The 21,527-nt window shown below is 35.9% G+C and overlaps 1 non-coding gene across 1 annotated transcript; it reads right to left on the reverse strand.

Annotated features, from left to right (window-relative positions):
- Nucleotides 1–354: 354 nt before the first annotated feature.
- LOC128284643 (small nucleolar RNA R71) lies at nucleotides 355–461 on the reverse strand. The gene has a single exon (XR_008275065.1). It is a non-coding gene; the product is annotated as a small nucleolar RNA R71 (small nucleolar RNA).
- Between the last annotated feature and the right edge of the window lie 21,066 nt (nucleotides 462–21,527).

Here is a 21,527-nt window from a genome sequence, read left to right on the forward strand (position 1 = left end):
GTACTATGTATGATTATGCTAAACCTACTTTAACAGGAGCCGAATCGAGTATAGCTAGACCTGCTATTGTTGTAAATAATTTTGAACTGAAACCTAACACAATTTAAATGATACAACAGTTTGTTCAGTTTGATGGTTTGCAGGATGAGGATCCAAACACTCATTTAGTGAGTTTTCTGGAGTTTTGCGACACTTTTAAGATCAATGGCATTTCTAACGATGCCATTCGCCTTCGGAAAATTCAGAAACAAAGCTAAACAGTGGTTGAACTCTTTACCACGAGGGTCAATCACTACTTGGGAACAAATGACTGAAAAATTCTTACTTAAATATTTTCCGTCGGCTAAAATGGCTAAGTTGAGGAATGATATCTCTTCTTTTTTGTAGATGGATCTAGAAACACTCTATGATGCATGGGAGAGATACAAGGATCTATTGAGAAGGTGCCCTCACCATGGGTTACCTTTATGGTTACAGGTTTAGACTTTTTACAACGGTGTGAACCCCTCAACAAGACAACTTATCGACGCAGCCGCCGGTGGAACTTTAAACAACACAACCCTGAAGAGGCTTATAAATTTATTGAAGAGATGTCACTGAATAACTATCAGTAGCAAGTCATGAGAACAAAGCCAACAAAAGCAGCCGGTGTTTTCAACCTCGACATGGTTACTATGCTATCTAATCAGGTCGAACTTTTAAATAAAAAGATTGACGGTTTATATGGTTCTACTCAGGTACATCCAGTGATGAGGTGCGATGCAAATGGAGGAGGAGTACACACATAATATCAATCTTTCAATCCTAGCACCGAGGAGGAACAAGTTTAATATATGGGTAATAATAATTCTAGACCTCAAAATAACCCATACAATAACACTTATAATGCAGGTTGGAGGAACCATCCCAACTTCTCATGAGGTGGCCAAGGAAATCAAAGGCCACAACATCCCCCAGGCTTTCAACAACCACCTTACCAGCAAGAAAAGAAACTGAACCTTAAGGAGATGCTAACGAAATTCATCTCGGTGTCAGAAACTCGTTTTCAGAATACTGAGACAACACTTAAAAATCAACAAGCGTCGATTCAGGGGCTCAAAACCCAGATAGGCCAACTCGCCAAACTGATTTCTAAATGACCACAAGGTAGCTTTCCAAGTAATACTGAATCGAACCCAAGGGAACAACTCAATGCGATTACCGTTCGAGATAAGGAAGGGTTAGTTGAACCTGAACCAGAACCGAGACAAGGAATTATGGTAAGTAAAGGTAATGGTGAGACGGACCACAATGAGTAAAAACTGGTAAGTAGAGAGTACAAACCTCGTGTGCCATACCCCAGTGCGACAATGAAAGACCACACGGACGAACAATTTGGTAAATTCCTTAAACTATTAAAGAAATTACACATTAACTTACCGTTTATTGAAGCTCTTTTGCAGATGCTGAACGCAGTTAAATTCTTAAAAGGAGATTTTAGAAAAAAAAGGAAGTTTGATGAGGCGTCGCATGTAGAGTTTAACGCAATTTGCTCAGCCGTTCTACAAAATAAGCTACCCAACAAGTTGAAAGATCCAGGGAGTTTTACGATTCCTTGTTTAATTGGTAGTTTGAACGTGAATAATGCATTGGCTGATTTAGGGGCGAGCATTAATGTTATGCCTTATAAAATGTTTAAACAGTTAGGTCTTGGGAAACCCAAACAAACTAGGATGAGCATTCAATTGGCTGATGAAACCATTAGATTTCCTAGGGGTATCATTGAAGATGTTCTTGTTAAAATTGATAAATTTATATACCTAGTAGACTTTGTTGTTCAAGATATGGAAGAGGATAGTAACATACCTTTGATTTTAGGACGACCCTTTTTAGTAACTACTAGAACCATTATTGATGTTGGTACAGGTGAACTCACACTTAGTGTGGATGATGAAACAATCACTCTTCAAGCTCGTAATTTGAATAACACATTAAATATTGAGGGTGGTTATATAAATCATGCTACTTAAAACTAATCTTGTGGTGCAACCTTATTTGCAGGAAACACGTTCGAAGAGCATTCATGAGCTATGTTCAAGTAACAAAAAAGGACTAATCTATGAAGAACAAAGACTACAGGTCGATGAACTAGATGAATGGCGAACACCTGTCAAGGAGAAACCAAAAGCATACGAAAAATCGAAGTGACACCACAATGAACATAGGGATGAAACAAAGCAAATTAAAGTTGGGGACAAAGTAGTGTTAGATGAAAATGACCCCTGAATTTTTACTTTAGAGCATAATACAGATAGATAGACTCCCTTTACGGTAATGAACATCTTCCCACATGGTACAGTCGAGGTAACACATACTGTATTTAGAACTTTTAAGGTAAATAATACTTGACTCAGACTTTATTTTGATAAAATTGATAGCAGAGGTGAGGAATTTCAACTCCTCAATCCACCATAATCACACGAAATTGAGGTAAGTCGAGCTTAGACTATAAATAAGTGCTTCTCGGGAGGCAACTCAAGCACTAACAGTGTTGATTTATTTAAAAGTTTAGTTTTTAACATCTAAATCATTAACTGAGTCCTTGAACATAGATTGTCCAAATCCACACGGTCATGCACACGGGCGTGCCTTAGGCCGTGCTCATACCATGGGAGGAGACACGGCTGTGCGATACGGCCATGTGAAAACAGAGTAAATTTTTCCTAAAACACAGGATTCGATACGTTTCTACGGTCGTGTGACATGGCCGTGGGCAATTCTGCCAAATCAACACGGGCGTGCGACACGCCCGTGTCTATAAGCCGTGGTAGAAACTGAGAAACTAACATGGGCGTACGACACGCCTGTGCCCACCACTCGTGGTCGAGACTGTCAAAAGAACATGTGCGTGTGCATATTTACACGAGTGTTGGAGAAGGGAACCACATCGCGCACGGTCGTGCGATACAGCCATGTGACCACACAGCTTAGACACACGGGCATGTTCGTGTGTCGATTTCTCATTTCGCGATAAACACGGGCTGGAAGCGAGCCACACGGGCATGTGACATGGCCGTGTGCGACCCGTGTTGAGCTACACGATCGTGACTCTTTTTAAACTTATATTATTTTTATTTTTACTTTTATTTCTATTTATTTTTGAAGACTCATGTTTATATTTTTAAACTCTACTTATCTTATCGAATTATTCCTTTAATTCTCTTTCACAGTGGTGTCTTCTCATTTATTCCTCAGAATCATGCCTTTCCGTCAGCTTTATCTTCAATTCTCGCTCTCACGAATCCAGGGATTTCATCTACAATGTCAGGGCAGTTTCACTTCTCTCCTTCTCTTTTGATATTATCTTTCTATCACTATTATATATCTTTGTACATTGAGGACAATGTACATTTGAAGTGTGGGGGGTTATTTCTATTATTATCTGAAAAATCCCTGAATTTTGCCTTATTCTCACGTGATTCACTCATATCACTATTAGAACGAATTTTGATTGATTTATGATTTTTATTGATATATCTTGAATTAAAACATAGGCATTTATGCATCGATTGTTTAAACTTTAAGGGATTAGAGAATCAAGCATGATAAGTTGATTTTTGAAAATTAAAAATTTTCTTAGGTTGCTTCCTCAAGTTTAGGTATTATCTTGGAGTTAAAATTCATAGGTTTAACATCAAAAAGCCATAATTTTTGTGAGATCTTGAGCCTTTAGAGCATATATTATTTCTTTCATGCTCACTTTTATTATTGCTATGAGTGCGTCAATATTGATTTGTTATTCTAGAACTTGCTTCGATTATGCATGTCAAGACCACACCATTTGATTTGATATGTCGAGATGATAAAGGCACTTAGGTTTTACCCACTTACTCCACAAAAGTCTACCCTTATAATTAACCCTTAGTGAACCTCCTTGAGCCTAACAAGCTATTCATTGATTTACCCTCAATATTAACCCATAACCCATTATTGTTGAAATCCTCTCATTTGATCCCTATTTTTGTCAAGATTTGATTTGAATAAGTTGCTTAACTATGTTTTATTTTTGATAATTAGTAAAGTTCTATGTTATATTTGATTTGATCTTAAAAAAAAAAATACATACATATTAGTAGTAATTTTTTATTTTTGAGCTTAAGTATTTAATTCCATATTCCATGAAGAAAAGCTGAATTCTAGGATCTTCTAATTAGGAATGTAATTTGTTAGTTTTAGTATTTTTCTAGTTAGGTAATTTTTCAATTCAATCTTGATTCTAACCTTTTCTTTCAGCTTGTGACCAGACCCCCTAACCAAAGCCACATTACAACCCTTTCAAGACCTTTTGATTGATGTATCATCTCAATTTATAGTGGTGGAGATTTGATTTTCACGCTAGCCTATGGTAATAACTTTTCATATTGACTGTTGAGTGCTAAATTTCTTGTCCTTAGACACCTTGAGTGATTTGAGTGAATCTTTAGTGAGGATGTGAAACTCTGTGATATTTCGAATCAAAGGTGATTACTTAGATGAGGGGAGACACCTATGTTTTCGTGATAAAATGCTCAACTGGGAATGTTTAACACTTTGATGTTCTTCAAGTTAAACTTTCAGTGTATGATTACTTATGAATTATTTTAAGATACTATTGATGAGAATTATAAGTTGAGATGACTTTATTTTGATTGTGAGTTGAAGATTTTGCTTGAAGATAAGCAAACGCTTAAGTGTGGGGGTATTTGATAACTCGCAATTTATACATATTTTTATCCCCATGCTTAGCATATTTTTGGATGAATTATCATCAGATTTGTGGAATTCGATGCTCCTAATCCTATAATTTCATGTTTTATACTTAGGTGAGCATATGAGAGTAAAAAGAGCAAGAAACGGGCCAAAAATGGAGAAAATAGGTCAACATGGGAAATCAACACGGCCTGGACTTCCTCACACGGGTAGTTCACATGCCTGTGCCTATTTAACAGATTGGAACATGACCTAAGCCATCTCACACGGGCATGTCACACGGGCGTGTCCCTGTCGAGCCTAAGTCTAGTCCTATTTGGAAAAGGCCACTCTTGAGGGTTTTGAAGCATTCTAAAGCCTATATAAACATCCCAAGAGGTATCTAGAGAAGACACATGGAGTAAGAGGCAGGGAACTACTCGAAGAAAGCTGATTGATCCATCTCAGAAGCTGGATTCTCCTTCAAGATTGAAGATCTCCCTTCAATTTCCTTTGGGATTTTTGGGTTTCTTTATGTTTTGTTATCATTATTCTTCTGAGATGTTTTCCTTTACACATATGAACTAAGTCCCCTAAATACCTAAGGGGAATGAAACCTAAGACGGATCTTTTTATTATTTTCTGAATTATATGATAAATATTTGATTTGATCTTAATTATATGTTCTTAATTCTTGCTTTAATATTCCAGGATATTGATTCAAGTATTGATATGCTTATTCAAAAGAGAAAAAGTCCCTGTCTAAGAGTAGATCTAGCATAATTAAGCGGAGTTGATTGCAACCCTTGACATAGGGCGACATAAATCTGCCGGATTAGGGTCAAACCTAATAAGGGTATCCATAGATCGAGTTAATACAACACTAGGAGTTTTAATTAGAAAGAGATTTCAATTAATCAACCTAGGGTTAGACGTTGTTAGTCTCGAGAGAGATAATAATATAAATTAGAGATTTCTACGGATCAAGTCAAATGAATAAATCGTCTAATTCAGAGTAAAATGACAAGTGAAGTCTAGGTGGATTTTTCCCTTAGGTATTGTTTAAATCAATCAGTTTTCCCAAAAGTATTTCCCCAATTTACTTTCTCTGCAGTCTTAATTTAGTTAATTAGTTTAGATAAAACAAGTTCCCTTATTTTTAGGCTAGATAATAAAAAGAAAGTTAATACTAGTACTTTTAGTTCCTGTGGGTTCGACATTCAGGTCTTGCTATAAACTATACTACTGTTCGATAGGTGCATTTGCCTTCATCGTGATAATAGTTAGTTTTCAAGTACAATCAATCATAAATATAAAACTTATCACGAGAAATCACATCAAAAATTCATTGAGGAGATGGCGTTGAATAATTATCAGTGGCAAGTTAAGAAAGTAAAACCTGCCAAGGCAGCCGAATTTTTTGATATTGATGTAGTCTCTATGTTAGAAAATCAGGTTGAAGCTCTTGGTAAAAAAATTGATGGTTTGAAGTTTTCCAAACATCCAGTGATGTAGTGTGAAGCAAATGGAGTGAGGATGATTAATTCAGAATATTCACCCTTCAAATCTAACATGGAGCATGAGCATGTCGACTTTATAGGTAATTATTCTAGATCTCAAAATAACCTTTATAACAATAGTTATTGTAACACCCCGAATTTGGGCCTAGAAGTATTGGGCCTTGAGTGGGGGTCCGTAAGGAGGTTGTATATAGGTATTTAATTGTGCAATGAAATGACACAATTAAATGTCCGCTTTGGTGGTTAATGGCCCTGAGAAGTGTTAGAGAAATCTTGGGTTCAAACTTGGGCTTTAGCAAAATTTTGGTATTAAGTGAAAAAACCGGATGCTTGGATGAGGGTTTTAAATTATTGTGTTAAATAAATGACACAAGGAAGCTTGTAGTCTAGTGGTTGTGGTGTCATTAAGGTTGTATAGGAGCACAGGTTCAAGCCTTGGCTCTTGCAATTTATTTTGTTTTTTTAAAGGAACTGGACTTTGGCCTTTAGACCTTATAATTAATTGGGGATAAAATATGACACAAAAAGCCTTGTGGCTTAGTGGCAAGTAGCGTGTGGAGCATTTAAGGGAGGCATAGGTTCGAATCCCATGGCAAGCAAAGAGCATTTATTTTGCTAACAGGGGCGGCAAGAGTTGGTGTTGAATTTAAACTCTAATGTTAGAGGATCCCACATCGGAAGCTAATATAAGAGTGGTTGTGAAGTCGGCTTTAAATAGAGGAACCATGAAGAGAGTAAATGTACCTTTCTTGGTGATCCCTTTCATTGTATGGCGTGCTCGTTTGGGTTGGGCGTCGGCTAAGAGTGCTCGGAGCGTGGATTAACTCCATCTCCTATCGGTGTGTATTTATCACTACTCTTGTTGTTGGATGGCTACTTGGTCGCGATCGGTAGAAAGGGGCTATGTGGGCCCAATGGGCCTCACGGCCCAATTGGATAAGTTGTTTGATTGTGTAGTAAATATTGGACTAGGCTAGGTGAATCGCATATCTATGGCTAGGTTTGGGCTAAAAGGGCCACACGAGCGTGTGGGCCCATTTGGGCTGAGAATAGGCTTTAGGCCCATTCGTATTGTTATCCATGTTTAGAATACTTTAGTTTACCAATTCTTGAAATGCCCTCGACTTGTAAAATTACCAAAGTACTCCGATTTACGAATTACTGTTTTACCCTTAGGTTATAGAATTACTGCTTTTACCTCGATTTGTAAAATTACCATTTTACCTCGATTCTGAAATTACTGCTTTACCCTCGGTTTACGTAATTACTATTTTACCCTCGATTTACTGAATTACTGCTTTTACCCCAATTTACATAATTACCGCTTTTACCCCGATTTACATAATTATCGTTTTACCTCGATTTACGTAATTACTGCTTTTACCCTCAATTTACGAATTACCATTTTACCTCGATTTATAGAATTCTGTTTCACCCTTGATTTACGTAATTCTTGTTTTACCCTTGATTTACAAAATTACTAAAATACCCTTGGTTTGTGAAATTACCGCAATACCCTCAATTTGTAAAACTACCAAAATACCCCATATGGTAAAATGACGAATATGCCCTTATGTTCCGTATGATGATGTGCTTAGGATTTACATATATTGATATTGGATTAGTTAAGTTTGAGTGACGGTGGTGGTTATCGTGGCGATTGATTTTGGAAACGTTTCAACTTCAACCCATAACAGTGTGTACTAACCTCTAAATAGCTTAGATTAATATTTCTTTGAAAAGTCGAAAGCTTCATATTTTAGTGATTCAGAATTAATATTTAGATCTATTTTCACGCACGTTTAAGTTGGATTCACAACGGATATGGGGTAGGAAGGTATTTGGAACGTTCTTCAATGAGTAGATCTCTTGGTAAGTATTCGAACCTTCTTTCCATTTGTATCTTGTGGTTTAAGAAAAGCTGAAAACCCTTCTGTCGACTAAGGGTAAAAGGGTTTTTGGTGTTATTTGGTTTGTTGGTACTAGTGAGGATTAAAGGCTACCGATCGAGGAGTGTGTGAAAAGCTTGGATCATCGGAGTGACTAAATCTAGTCATCAACTTGCAAAGGTATGAACCCAAGGGCCATTGTGGATGGTGGCGAATGTGTAAGTGATGATAATAGGTAGTTTTCGATTTGGTTTAATATTAACATGGTCTAATCTATAAGTGGTTGATTACAGGAGAAATCGCATAGGAGATCTCGTCAAGGAATATCGCAAATCGTGTGTAACGAACCCTTTTCATAGCTTAAAGCGATAAAATGTTAAAAGTCAAATGCCAAATTCGGCATTTCGAGGACTTGTGAGCAAGCTTAACGCTCACTAGTTAGTTAGAATCGATGAGACGATGATCGAGAATGATGGAAACAGTAAGAATGTGATTTTTGGCGTTCTTGGTAAGTTGGGCCTCGAGGGGCCGAAGTGGGGCCCATTGGGCTTTCGGGCCCATTTGGGTAAAATTGGTAGAAAACGGAAATATGTTAAATTGCATGTTAAGACCATTATCTTCATTATGGATATAGGCTAAATGGGCCTAGATGACAAAATCAGTTGAGTAGGGCCCATCAGGGGTTTTTTGGCCCAATAACTTGTTTTCGCTAAAAGTGGGCCAGAATCACTGTATGCACCCATGAATTGTTTGTAAATCATAATGAACATGGAAACCCTAATTTTTGGTAAAATTACAAGATTACCCTTATAATATGAAAATGACCGTTTTGCCCCTAGGTAAAAATAACCATTATACCCCTAGGGTTTATATATGAACTTAATGCATGGGATTTTGATAAACATGATATGTATGATATGCACATGACATGTATGATATGCACATGATATGTATGATATGCACACGAGATGTTCATAAATGCATTGGGTTGGGTTTTTATATGAATGGAGGAAGTGAAAAGGGCTTATGCCCCAGTTATTAAAGGGCTTATGCCCCAGTTATCAAAAGGGCTTATGCCCCAGTTATCAAAAGGGCTTATGCCCCAGTTATCAAAAGGGCTTACGCCCCAGTTATTAAAGGGCTTATGCCCCAGTTATAAAAAGGGCTTTTGCCCCAGTTATTAAAAGAGGCTAGGCCTCCAGTTATATGATAAAGCAAAAAGTCGCCAAAGGAGAGTTATGGCGGGGTGGGTCGAGTTAATCCCCACATGGTGTGTTGGTTGGTACGGTGGAGAGTAGCGGATGGTGGGTTGAGTAGTCTCCTCGATGGGTTTGCATTCTTTCATTGACATTATATGTGATATTGAAATGGGCCTATGGGCCATACTGCTTCTGTAAAGGCTTGACCCAAGAATATGAAATTTGAAAAGGCTTCGCCCAGTGTTATGAAATATGAAATATGAAAAGGGCTATGGCCCAAGACATGTTTGAGATTGGATTGGGCTTAGACCCAACAGTCGTTATTGTTTTGGGCTCGAAAGGGGCTTGTTGCACACTGAGTTTCCAAACTCACCCCTTTCCTTAACCTTGCGGTGAGCCTTGATGTGGGGACTTGGGCCGGAGGGGATTCAGAGTGGCCACGGTGATTGTCTTTGGACTTTTAAATAAGCGTTGGTTTTTTTTTTAAATTTCCTTTAAAAATTATTTATTTTGGGTTGTAATAAGGCCATTCTAACTTTCCTTTTATTTCTTTTCGGATTATTTTAATTTTAATAACTTTAAAATTGGTTGATAATTATTCAAATGGGCTAGACTTAGGACGTATTTTCAAAACGATAATTGTTTTTAAAATATCTCAACGCCACGATTAATTGATTTATCAAAGACGTCCACTTAAACAAATTTAAACTCAAGATAACAAAGTGTGGCTATGGTTGTGGGCATGTCTAGGATTGGATCCAATCAAAGAGCTTGGTACTTAAGCGACCTTCATGGCTCACCTCCTCCGCCTCGAGATACCTACACGGTGCCTAGCTTACATACACTTTGTTAACTCAAAGAAAATATATGGCTTTTAAAACACTAAAACGAAACACGGATTTTTAACTCCAATGTGGCACGTCAGATTTGGCCATAACGTCTGGGCCGGGTTTGGGGTGTTACAGTTATAATGTACATTGGAGGATCCATCCAAATTTCTCTTGGGGTGGTCAAGGAAATTTGAGGTCACAACAAGTTCTGAGTTTTCAGCAACCTTATCAATAAGAAAAGAAACCGAACCTTGAGGAGATGTTAGCTAAATTTATTTCAGTGTGTGAAACTTGATTTCAAAACATTGAAACAACATTGAAAAATCAAAAAGCATCGATTCATGGTCTTGAAAATCAAATTGGACAGCTTGCCAAACTTGTTTCGGAAAGACCACAAGGTAGCTTACCTAGCAACACTGAAACTAACCCAAAAGAGCAAATCCATGCAATCACTATTTGAAATGTGAAAGCGTTAGTCGAGCTAGAAAAAAGTCAAAGCTGGAAGCTATTGTGAAAAGTGACGAGATTGAGGAGAGTAAGAAAGAGCATAAGCCAATAATCAAAGACTGCAAATCACGAGTTTCATATCTAGTAGCATTAAAGAGAGACCACATAAAAGAAATATGGTAAATACCATATAAAATAACAATATGGTAAATTTCTTAAACTCTTAAAGAAATTGCACATTAACTTATCATTTGTTAGAGCCCTTTCGCAGATGCCAAATTATGTAAAATTTTTAAAAGACCTGTTAACAAATAAAAGAAAGTTAGATGACTTGTCGACTGTGGTGGTCAATGCAATTTGCTCGGCCATTCTCCATAACAAACTACCCAACAAACTTAAAGATCTAGGGAGTTTTACTATTCCTTGTCTCATTGGTAGTTTAAATGTTGAAAAACCTTTGGCTGATTTGGGGGCTAGTATAAATGTCATGCCATATAAGATGTTCAAACAACTTGGTCTTAGGGAACCCAAACCCACTAGGATGATTATTCAATTAGTAGATAGATCAATTAGATATCCTAGGGGTATTATTGAGGATGTACTTGTGAAAGTCGATAAATTTATATTCCTTATTGATTTGTTGTATTTGATATGGATGAGGATATTGAGGTACCTATGATCTTAGGTTGACCTTTTTTAGCCACTGCTAGAACTATTATTAATGTGGGTATTGGTGAACTTGTGCTCCGTGTTGGTGATCAAAAGATTACTCTTCAAGCACGTGATTTTGTGAGAGTCCCTAGGGAGTAAGATGATACTAATTTTTCTATTAATGTTAGTAATCATGTGGCTCAATATTCTTTGCAGGAAATCCCTCAAAGTGATAGAATTCGAGAGATAAGTAAAGAGCAAACGACGCAGCTCGACAAACTAGATAAATGGCGAACGAGGGCTGATGAGAAACCTAGAAAACGCAAGGAAGAAACAAAGCGACACCATGATGTGCATGTGAAGAGAATGAACCAATTCAAAGTTGGGGGCAAAGTACTGTTGGAAAAATTTGATCTACAAATGTTTCCTTCAGAATTCAAGTCAAGAGTGTCCAACCTATTACTGGTAAAAATTGTTTTTTCATACGGTACAATTGAGGTAATACATCCTAAATTTGGCACGTTGAAGGTAAACAATACTCGTCTCAAACCTTATTTTCATGGTAAAATTGATAACAAGAGAGAGGAGCTTCAGCTCCAAGATTTGCCTTAATAGTGAGGTTAAAAAGGGAAGTTGAGTTTAGACTTTAAATAAGTGCTTCTCAGGAAGCAACCCGAGTATTTTTGTGTTATTTATTTATTTTACTTGCTTAAAAAAAATGAAACAAAAAAACTTTCATTCATTATCATTTTTTTTAATTTTAAAAATTGAAAAAACTTCAAAAAAATTACAATCATTTTTTATATTTATTACTTAAAAAAATTGAAAAAAATTTTCCAAAAAAATAGAGAACTTAGGCCGTATGGATGCTAGGCGTATTTTTATTCCTTTTCGAAGCATAACACGGGTTAAAATGACCTACATAGCCTGTGACATGGGCGTGTCCTAGGCCATGTAAGTTCTGGAGCTTAATTTTCTTTAAAAATTCAAATAGGCACAAGGGCTGATAGGTTTAACACGGGACATACACACGGGCGTGTGACCCAACACGAGTCCAACACATGTCTGTGCCCCCTTTTTTTTTTGAAACCTATTTTTTTTCTTTCCCATCTATTCCCTCTCCACAAACAATCGCTGTCCTCCCAAAGTAAAACCCTTGCCACCGATCTACCTGCCTTGCTGTCGATCCCATTCACTCTTCGCTTCTCCTCCTTCATTGGTCCTATAACCAACCACCACTTATGTAAACCCCCTTCGTTCGTCCACCGTCTTCTGTTGTTGTCCCTCACTACTATTCAAGCATTTCACTTTTCCAAACATCGATCAAGCCTTTCCATTCAAGCTATGCACCCACTCTCTCACTCGCTCACTGACCCGACCACAACCACCCAGCCCACCATCTCGCCCATTTCCTATTTTCCAACCTCGTCGACCCACCCCTAGATTCCCATTTCCCTGTTTCCTTCTGATCGACCATCGTCCCCTCACACTACCGATACTCTCACACTGTTACACAGACCCTAGTGCTACCATTGTCTTTCTCCTTCAACCAACGCACCTCCATCTACCGCCGCCATGCGTGCCACTATCATCAACCCCAATGCCACCATTTGTTCTCCCTTTATTTTTTATTTATTTTATTATTTATTATTCTAATTTTTTTAGTATTATTTTTTTTAAATATACATAGTAGGATTATTTTTATTATTATATTTGTTTTTTATGGCTAATATGAATATTTAGTTTAGTTTTATTTTTTATTACTATTATATTATTGTTTTATCCTGCTAGGTATTTTGTTATTAGTATTATTATTATATATTTTTAGTCTTTTGAATAGTTTAGGTCTTAGTTTGGTTTAGTTATTTGTTGTGTATTTGATTGGACTGCGCTATCGTGTTTATGATTATTTCTGTGTTTTTCGTACATTTATGTGATTTCATGTTGATTTTGTTTATTATATTTTATTTCAGGTACAAAATAAGGTCCCCGCTCATTTCAAGAAAAGAAAAACCATTGGGACCTTATATTCATCCTCTCCAACTGTAACCACTCACCACCAATACCTCACTTTCGACCATCCACCCCTGAGCAGAGGTACCAAAATCTTAAGGATAGAGTATTAAGCATGGCACATTGCATCGATTGGGAAGCCCTTCAAACCGTGGGCTTGTAATATCTTGGTTTTTAGTGGTGTCAGAAATAGTGGTTTCAGGGCCACAATTTCGATATTTGAGGTCGTGTTTTATTGTTTCATTAATGATTATAGAGTTAGATTAGGGTCGTATTAAATTTTGGTGGAAAAATTTCAATGTTTAGATAGTTAATTAAGTACAAAGGATTAAATTGTAAAAGTTGAGAAAGTTAGTTGCTATTAGTAAATTGGGTTCAATAGCTTTAGAAATTTAATTTGGTGGCTTTAAATGGTAATTAGACCATCACTATCTGAGATGGATAGTTATGGGTAAGCATATGTGATATTTTATAAGTTGATTAAAGGGTAAATCTGTAAATTGTTAATTTAATTAAATAAAAAATTAAAGAAAAATAAACATAATCTTCTTTAGTGGAGTTTTCACCAAAATTTTGAAGGGAAAACACCATTGAAGAGCTTAGGGAGGTTCGACTATAATCTTCTTTTCATGTAAGTTTTTTTTAACTTATTTCTTGTGATTTTTGTGTTTTTGGGTTCGCTGCAACTAGGTCCAATTAACCCATAGCTTCATTTTAAAAACTGTTAAGGATTTTGAAAGGTACCCATTGATGAATTTTTGTTATTATAGATGTGAATTGATGAGATGGAAGCTTTAGTTGTTGATTTGAATTAGTTTATTAAGTAATTTTGTTAGTTTATAAGTTAATGATTGATTTGATAAAATGTTAAAATTTACATGATATTCTTGTGAATTTAAATAGTTATAGACTGTACTAATATGGGAATAAATTTGGCTAGCAAGGGTATTTGACAAATTTTGCTAAATTTGGAGATTTTAAGTTTAGAGACTAAATTGTGAAAAATCTAAAAGTCTAGGGAAAATGTGTAATTAATGAAAAATAAGGGTCATAAGCATTGAATTGATGTGAAATGTATGTGTAATTAATAGATTGTATTTAATTATTATATAGATAAAAAGCCAAACCAAAAAGACAATAATTAAGGAAAGGAGAAAATTGCGGAGTAGTCCCTGCGTATTAACTAGAATTGAATCGTAGGTAAGTTCAGAGTATTTGGTATGTAAATTATAGGTTCCTTGAGATTATGTTATTGTTTCTAGCTAATTGTTTAATACATGTGAAATTTCATAGGTTATTTATAGTATATTAAATATTGAAATCAAATTCATATGAAGATGATTAGTGGATGGTGTCAATCTTTGTGATTTCACAATTTCAGTATGAGTGTATTGAATTTATGTTATGTATACGACAACGAGGAGGTGCCTCTGGTTAATAAATATATGTAAAGGTAATGAATTTATACGTAACTCCCAGTTGAACGTAGTAATCGCTATGATACAATTGGCATGCCAATAGGGTTAGTATGCGCGCTTGTACGAGATTTGCACTTTGGTGCCTTTGTTTGCACTTCGGTGCCCCTGTATACATTTTAGTGTCTCTGTTCACACTACGGTACCTTTTCTTGCTCATTCGTGCCTCTGTTTGTACTTCGGTGCCTCTGTTATGCATCTATAATGCCTTTGGTGCGATGTAGTTACCCAAGTATCCAAGTTGAGTTACTTAGTTCATCAGGCTAAATGTTAATGAAATGTATAGTTGATCTATGAATTTAACTGTTAATGCCTATCCAAGATATTAGAAAGCATCAAATATTCAATGAATTACTTGTTTATATATGAGCACATTTATATTGATGAAAAGATATTATGGAATTGATAAGTTATTTGAGAAGATGATTATCATGATTTATGCTATTATGTGATTAAGAACTAATATGAATTATGAATGTGTGTTTGGTTATCAGGAATTTTATTTTTTCTCTTTATACTTTGATGCCAATTAAGATAAATTGAGTTTGATGATTTGAAGTATGAACTTACTAAGTTTCTTAAGCTTACTTGATTTATTTATGTTCTTTTGTAGTTGTCAAAGTTGTAGACCAACTAGACAGATCAACTAAAAGCTCACACTATCTAGACATTTTGGTAGCTTTTGTACTTTTCGTTTTGGGATGTGGCATGCAAATAGGTGTTTTATTGTCAATATGTAAAGGTTATGCTATTTGCATATTTAGTGCAATAGATGATGTGAAAATGTATAAGTGAAGTGTTTTGGCTTGGTAATCTTGGTGATGAGAATATGGTCATAATGCCTGGGTTGGTAAATTTGATGTCTGTGATCATATTTGGTCATTTTGGATGTAGATTGTGTATGAATTAGTGAACAATTACATGTATTTTATATAGCTAAATTGTTGTTTTGAATGACTAATAAATGTGGTGTCTTTGAATGACACATTGGTTAGGTCTTGTTGGTGGATTGAAACGGTATATGTTGAGTGTGTTGTTATATGGTTTTGGTATGTAAAGATTTATGGAAGTAGGATGTCTTGGCATGCAAGATCTGGACTTGTTTTGGCTTGTTTTAGGGGTAATATAGTTGCACACGGGCTGTCACACGGTCGTGTGCCATTTCAAAATTAGGTGCAGGATCCACACGGCCTGGTACACAAGCAGTGACACGACCGTGTGTGTAATAGTCTATTTTTAGTGAAATCAAAACAGTGGTTTCGGCACCACAAATCCGAGCCGGAAAAAAAATTATTTTAATATTTTTTTCATGATTTGTATTTAGATAGGAATATCATGTGAAAATTTTGATAAAAAATTTTTATCGATTTAGTGCTTAATTATAGAAAGGATCAAATCACATAAAATGAAAAAGTTGAATTCTAATAGCTAGAAGGATCAAATAGCTATGGAATTCAAAACTTGAGGTCTTTATATGGTAATTAGACCATTAATTAAAATTTAGTAGATATTTTTGGTGATTCATCCATGGAAAAATTAGAAAAGGCTAAGGACTAGATTGGAAAGTGATAAAATTAAAGATGATAATTAAATTAAATAGAAATATCATCTTATTTTATATCATCTTCCCCAAAATTTCATGGAAACCCTAGGAGAGAGAGAAGAAACTAATCAAGCTTAATTGGGTAAGTTTTCTTGTCCCTTTTTTAGTAATTTTTATATTTTTGAAACCAGGATAGTTCACTCTATCTATTTGGGGGATTGATTTGAAAAGTTACCAAAGTATAGAAATTATGCCATGGATGAATATGTTGAAAATTTAAAATTTATGGTAGAAAATGAAAGGTTGTTGATGGATAAACATCTTTTACAAAGTGATTTTTCATGAAAACATGATTTAAGGACTAATTTGTAAAGTTGTGAAAATTGAAGAAAAATTATAAAATTTATGGAATACATGTGCTGTAAATTGTATATTGAAATTTTGGTTAGGCTTGGAATAGGGATTAAATTGCATGAATCTCATTTTCCAAGCCTAAGGACGAAATTGGAATTGATGGAAAGTTTAGGGGGAAAATGGTAATTTTGCCTAGGATGTAAATTGAGTCTAATTGAATATGAAATGTGATAAATTGATGATTAAATTCATTTATATAGATCTCGATAACTCAAATTCAAAGTTAGATTGAGGAAAGGAGAAAGTTTCGGATTAGTAAATCTATATACGCGAACAAGTGTCAAGGTAAGTTCGTGTAACTTAATTGAGCATGTAAATATATTGAATTGAATGTTGTATTTGTATAGAATGTGATTTATATTTATGTAAATTAATTTGGATGTTATAATAGAAGAATTGAATACATGCTTGATATTGTTTTGAAAAGGGTTATGTTCCGTTTGAATATTGGATTTTGATGGACAGATGGGATTTCCTTTATTGAATGAGGTCTTGCATTTGTTGCTGACGAGATTTAGCTCGGATGAGTAATCCTATTGACCTCATTATAGAAAGGATTTAGACTGGACTGGTGACCCTGATATAAGCCCTCTTGAGCATATGTTATAGATAGGATTTAGCCCCGACGGTAATCCTGATTAAGCTCTCATGAGCATATGTAGGAAACAGGATTTAGCTTGGACAAGTAATCCTATTATATGATATGTGGCTCAAAAGTGTGCTTTCTGATTAAGTGCCTTAATTGGTACTCCTTATAACACCCCTTACCTATGTTCGATGCCGGGACAGGATACAAGGAATTACTGGGCTTAAACATGAGTAACCATACAAAATCGAGCAATAAAATTTTATCCAATTTAAAACTAATCATACATATGCATAATGTTCTTATTATGGGCCTACGAGGCCCAAAATATGCTTTAGGACTAAACCGAGAACCTAGGAAACTTTAGGAAGATTTAGAAAATTTTTCATCAAAACAGGGTCACACGCCCGTGTAGGTAGGCTGTATGGTAACACATGGCAGTGTGGCTTGGGACACACCTATGTCCTCAGCTCGTGTAACTCTCTGTTTATGATGTCATCAACACAATTAGGGTCACACGGCCAAGGCACACACTCGTGTGGCGAATTAAATTCCAATAATTAACTGCAGACTTCACACGGCTTGGGCACACGTCCATGCCCTGAGGCTGTGCCCTTTACACGGCTGAGACACACGGCCGTGTCTCTGCCTGTGCGTTTATTATTGGGTATTCCGTTTTACCTAATTAAAGTGCAGGGAACACACAACTGGATCACACACCCATGGGGCAGACTGTGTGTCACACACGGTCTAGACACACGCCCGTGTACCTACCCGTGTGGACAACTTTGAGGCTATTTTCCAAGTCTTTTGTCACCCTTATTAACATATGCACACTTATATATCTCATTGACATACTACATGGCATAAATGAGCACTTACATATTCATAATTATGGCTCATACATAACAACTTTTTATCAATTTATACTTGATTAAGACTTCATATTTTATTTAGACCAAGCTTACCAAATCACATGCAATATGAAACATTAATTTAATTCCATTTCATACATTCATTCCTTAGTTGTTATTATGTCATTTAGTCATAATTCCATCATCAAGCATTCATGATCATATCGACAATTCATCCATGCCCAAATGAATTTAACAACAACATGAGTGACCATAGCACATTAATGCATGTATGAATAGGATTACAACCCCATAATTAATATGGGCCATATCTCATGGCCATATACAAAATGAATTATCAAATCATTATAAGCCAACACATTTGGCTACAAAAATATGACATATAACAAAAAGACCAAGTCCTTATACATGCCATACTAAGATACTTAAATTCACTATACCCAAAAGATTAGTTGGATAGTGTGAATCAAACTTCGACGTCCTTCGATCCCCGAGCTAGCTTGGCAATACTATAAGAAAATGGAAAGGAAAGGGGAGTAAGCATAAAGCTTAGTAACTTTTCATGTAAATAATTAACAACATTAACCATGCAATATTATACACATAACATAATAACATTTATCACAATGTCATCAAGTATCAGAGGTACACCTTAAGTCATGCCATTTACATAATGTACAGTAAAACTCATGATCATAATTCATTTATTCACTTCTTCTGAGGTCTCATCGATTCATAATCTCAATGCTTGTGAGCTTTGTGTACGTACCTATATTCTTTCAACATGATCATACCTCGTCATCTCTTTGAAATAATCGTTGGATGTCCCGTTGAACCGCATGGAATACTAAAGGATACTCGAGAACTCTCATACACATGGTAGGATGCCAATGCCATATCCCGGATATGGTCTTACATGAGATCGTAGATTGATGCGAATGCCATGTCCCAGACATGGTCTTACATGGGTTTGTAGATTGATGCCAATGCCATGTCCCAAACATGGTCTTACATGGGATTGTAGATCGATGCCAATAGCCCAGCTATGGTCTTACATGAAATTACATATTGATGCCAAAGCCATGTCCCGAACATGGTCTTACATGGGATCGCACATAACCTTAATGTCATGACATTTGTATCCTAACTATTCCTAAGGTTCAACCGGGGTTTTGAGTTATCGAACTTCGTCGAATCGTCATCAAATCATCATTAATTAATTCCAGAAAAGCAATTATATAATTCATACAATATTAAAGCATTAAATACATAAAAATGTAGCGTTGCATTATTTACACACGAACTTACCTCGGTACTCAAAATATGGCTACTATTCAATTTAGTCCACAACCTTGTTCTTCCCTCGGTTTAGGTCCTGGCTCCATTTTTCTTGATCTATAATAGCAAGTTTCACTTCTTTAATTTTCCCATTGTTCAAAATAGTCCATAAATCATACTTTGGAAAAAATACAATTTTTCCCTTAAACTTTTACATAATTACAAATTAGCCCCTAAGCTCGCTTCTAGCCCTTAAATTCTTGTTTACGAATGAATTGGGAAAGCCAACAGAAAGATTCGATTTTGACTTCGTGGAGCCAGTGTTGCTGTTGCCTGCGCGTAGGGCCGTCCCCTACTCCCATCCCGGGGCGCTAAAGGGCTTTTTTTTTTGGAACAGACGACAGTGTTTTGTTGACGCCTCGAATCAAACTTTTGTTGTGACATGCTATGTTTTCTCCCCCATTGCTAGCAGGTTGATGGGTCGCACGCCCAGCACACATGTTTTGGCCTTGTGTGTCCATAACTCAAAATAGGTGACTTAACGGTCGCTGGCTGACTAAACATACCAATAGTCACCAGATTCATATGGGCTACTAAGGAGTAAGCAATGATCTTCTTAAGATCGATCTGTCTTGAAGTGGTCAAGGAAGTATATATTATAGCAATCGCTCTTAAAGTATAAATGAAAGGAGTAAAACAAAGTGTCGCTTCGGGAAACATGGGTATTGAAAATCTTAAAAACCTTTCTTTTGCTACCCAAGCCTAGCAAAACTTATATCACACTTATATCAGCCCACATTTTCTTTCAAATTAGATTTTTAACCACCTATTTTACAAATTTACAAAAAGGTCCTTTTTAGGTGTTTTCATGAAAAACCACTTAGTAAAAGATGTTTATCATGCATCAAACTTTCATATTCCTCCATTAAACACCAAAATACATGCATGTCACACATGGGTAAGTTTTTGAACATGAACACTAGCTCAAAATAATGGTAGAAATAGCTAGTTCATGCTTCAAAGATCTCAAAAACATAAAGAACATTAATAACGGGGCTAAGAGTACTTACAATTGAGCTTGAAAGTTGAAGAAAAACCCTAGCTATGGATCTTCAAATTTTCGTCACACATATGAAGAAGATGAACAAAATTTTGAATTATTTTTCCCTTTTTATTCTTTTATTAACCAAATGACAAAAATGCCTTTAAGGCATTTCTTTCAAAATTTTCCTATTTATGCCCATTTTTGTCCATAAAAATGGAAATTGGAAAAATTACTATTTAAGGACCTCAATTAATAATCCATGGCAATTTCATGCTTAAAGCTTCTAGAACTCACATTTTGCAACTTTTGCAATTTAGTCCTAAATGTCAAATTGGACACTTTATCAATAGAATTTCTTCATGAAACTTTCACACTAGCATGAAATCATATCATAGACCTCGTAAGAATCATAAAATAATTATTTTTTCTTTGAATTTATGGTCTCAAAACCACTATTCTGACTAGACCCTAATTCGGGATGTTACAATTCTTCCCTTTAGGGATTTTCGTCCCCGAAAATCTTACCAGTGAAAAGGTTTGGGTATTGGTTTCTCATGTTTCCCTCGGTCTCCCTTGTAGCCTCTTCAACCCCATGTCTTTGCCATAAAAATTTCACAAGGGTAATACTTTTGTTTCTCAATTGTTTGACTTCTTGTGCCAAAATTTTAATCGGATCTTCACCATAAGTTATATCTGGTCGGATCTCGACCTCTGTCGGTGAAATCACATGCGAAGGATTAGATGGGTATCGACGCAACATAGACACATGGAACACATCATGAATCTTTTCTAATTCAGATGGTAAGGCTAACCGATAGGCAACTGGCCCTACTCTCTCGATGATCTCATATGGTCCAATAAAACATGGACTCAACTTGCCTTTCCGGCCAAACCTCAAAACTTTCTTCCACGGAGATACTTTCAAGAATACCTTATCACCGACTTGAAACTCAATCTCTTTCCATTTCAAATTCGCATAGGATTTCTGTCTATCCGAAGCAGCTTTCAAACAATCACGTATTATCTTTACCTTTTCTTTGGTTTCTCTGACTAAA

This window comes from Gossypium arboreum, chromosome 11 (assembly GCF_025698485.1).
Source record: "Gossypium arboreum isolate Shixiya-1 chromosome 11, ASM2569848v2, whole genome shotgun sequence".
NCBI lineage: Eukaryota > Viridiplantae > Streptophyta > Magnoliopsida > Malvales > Malvaceae > Gossypium > Gossypium arboreum.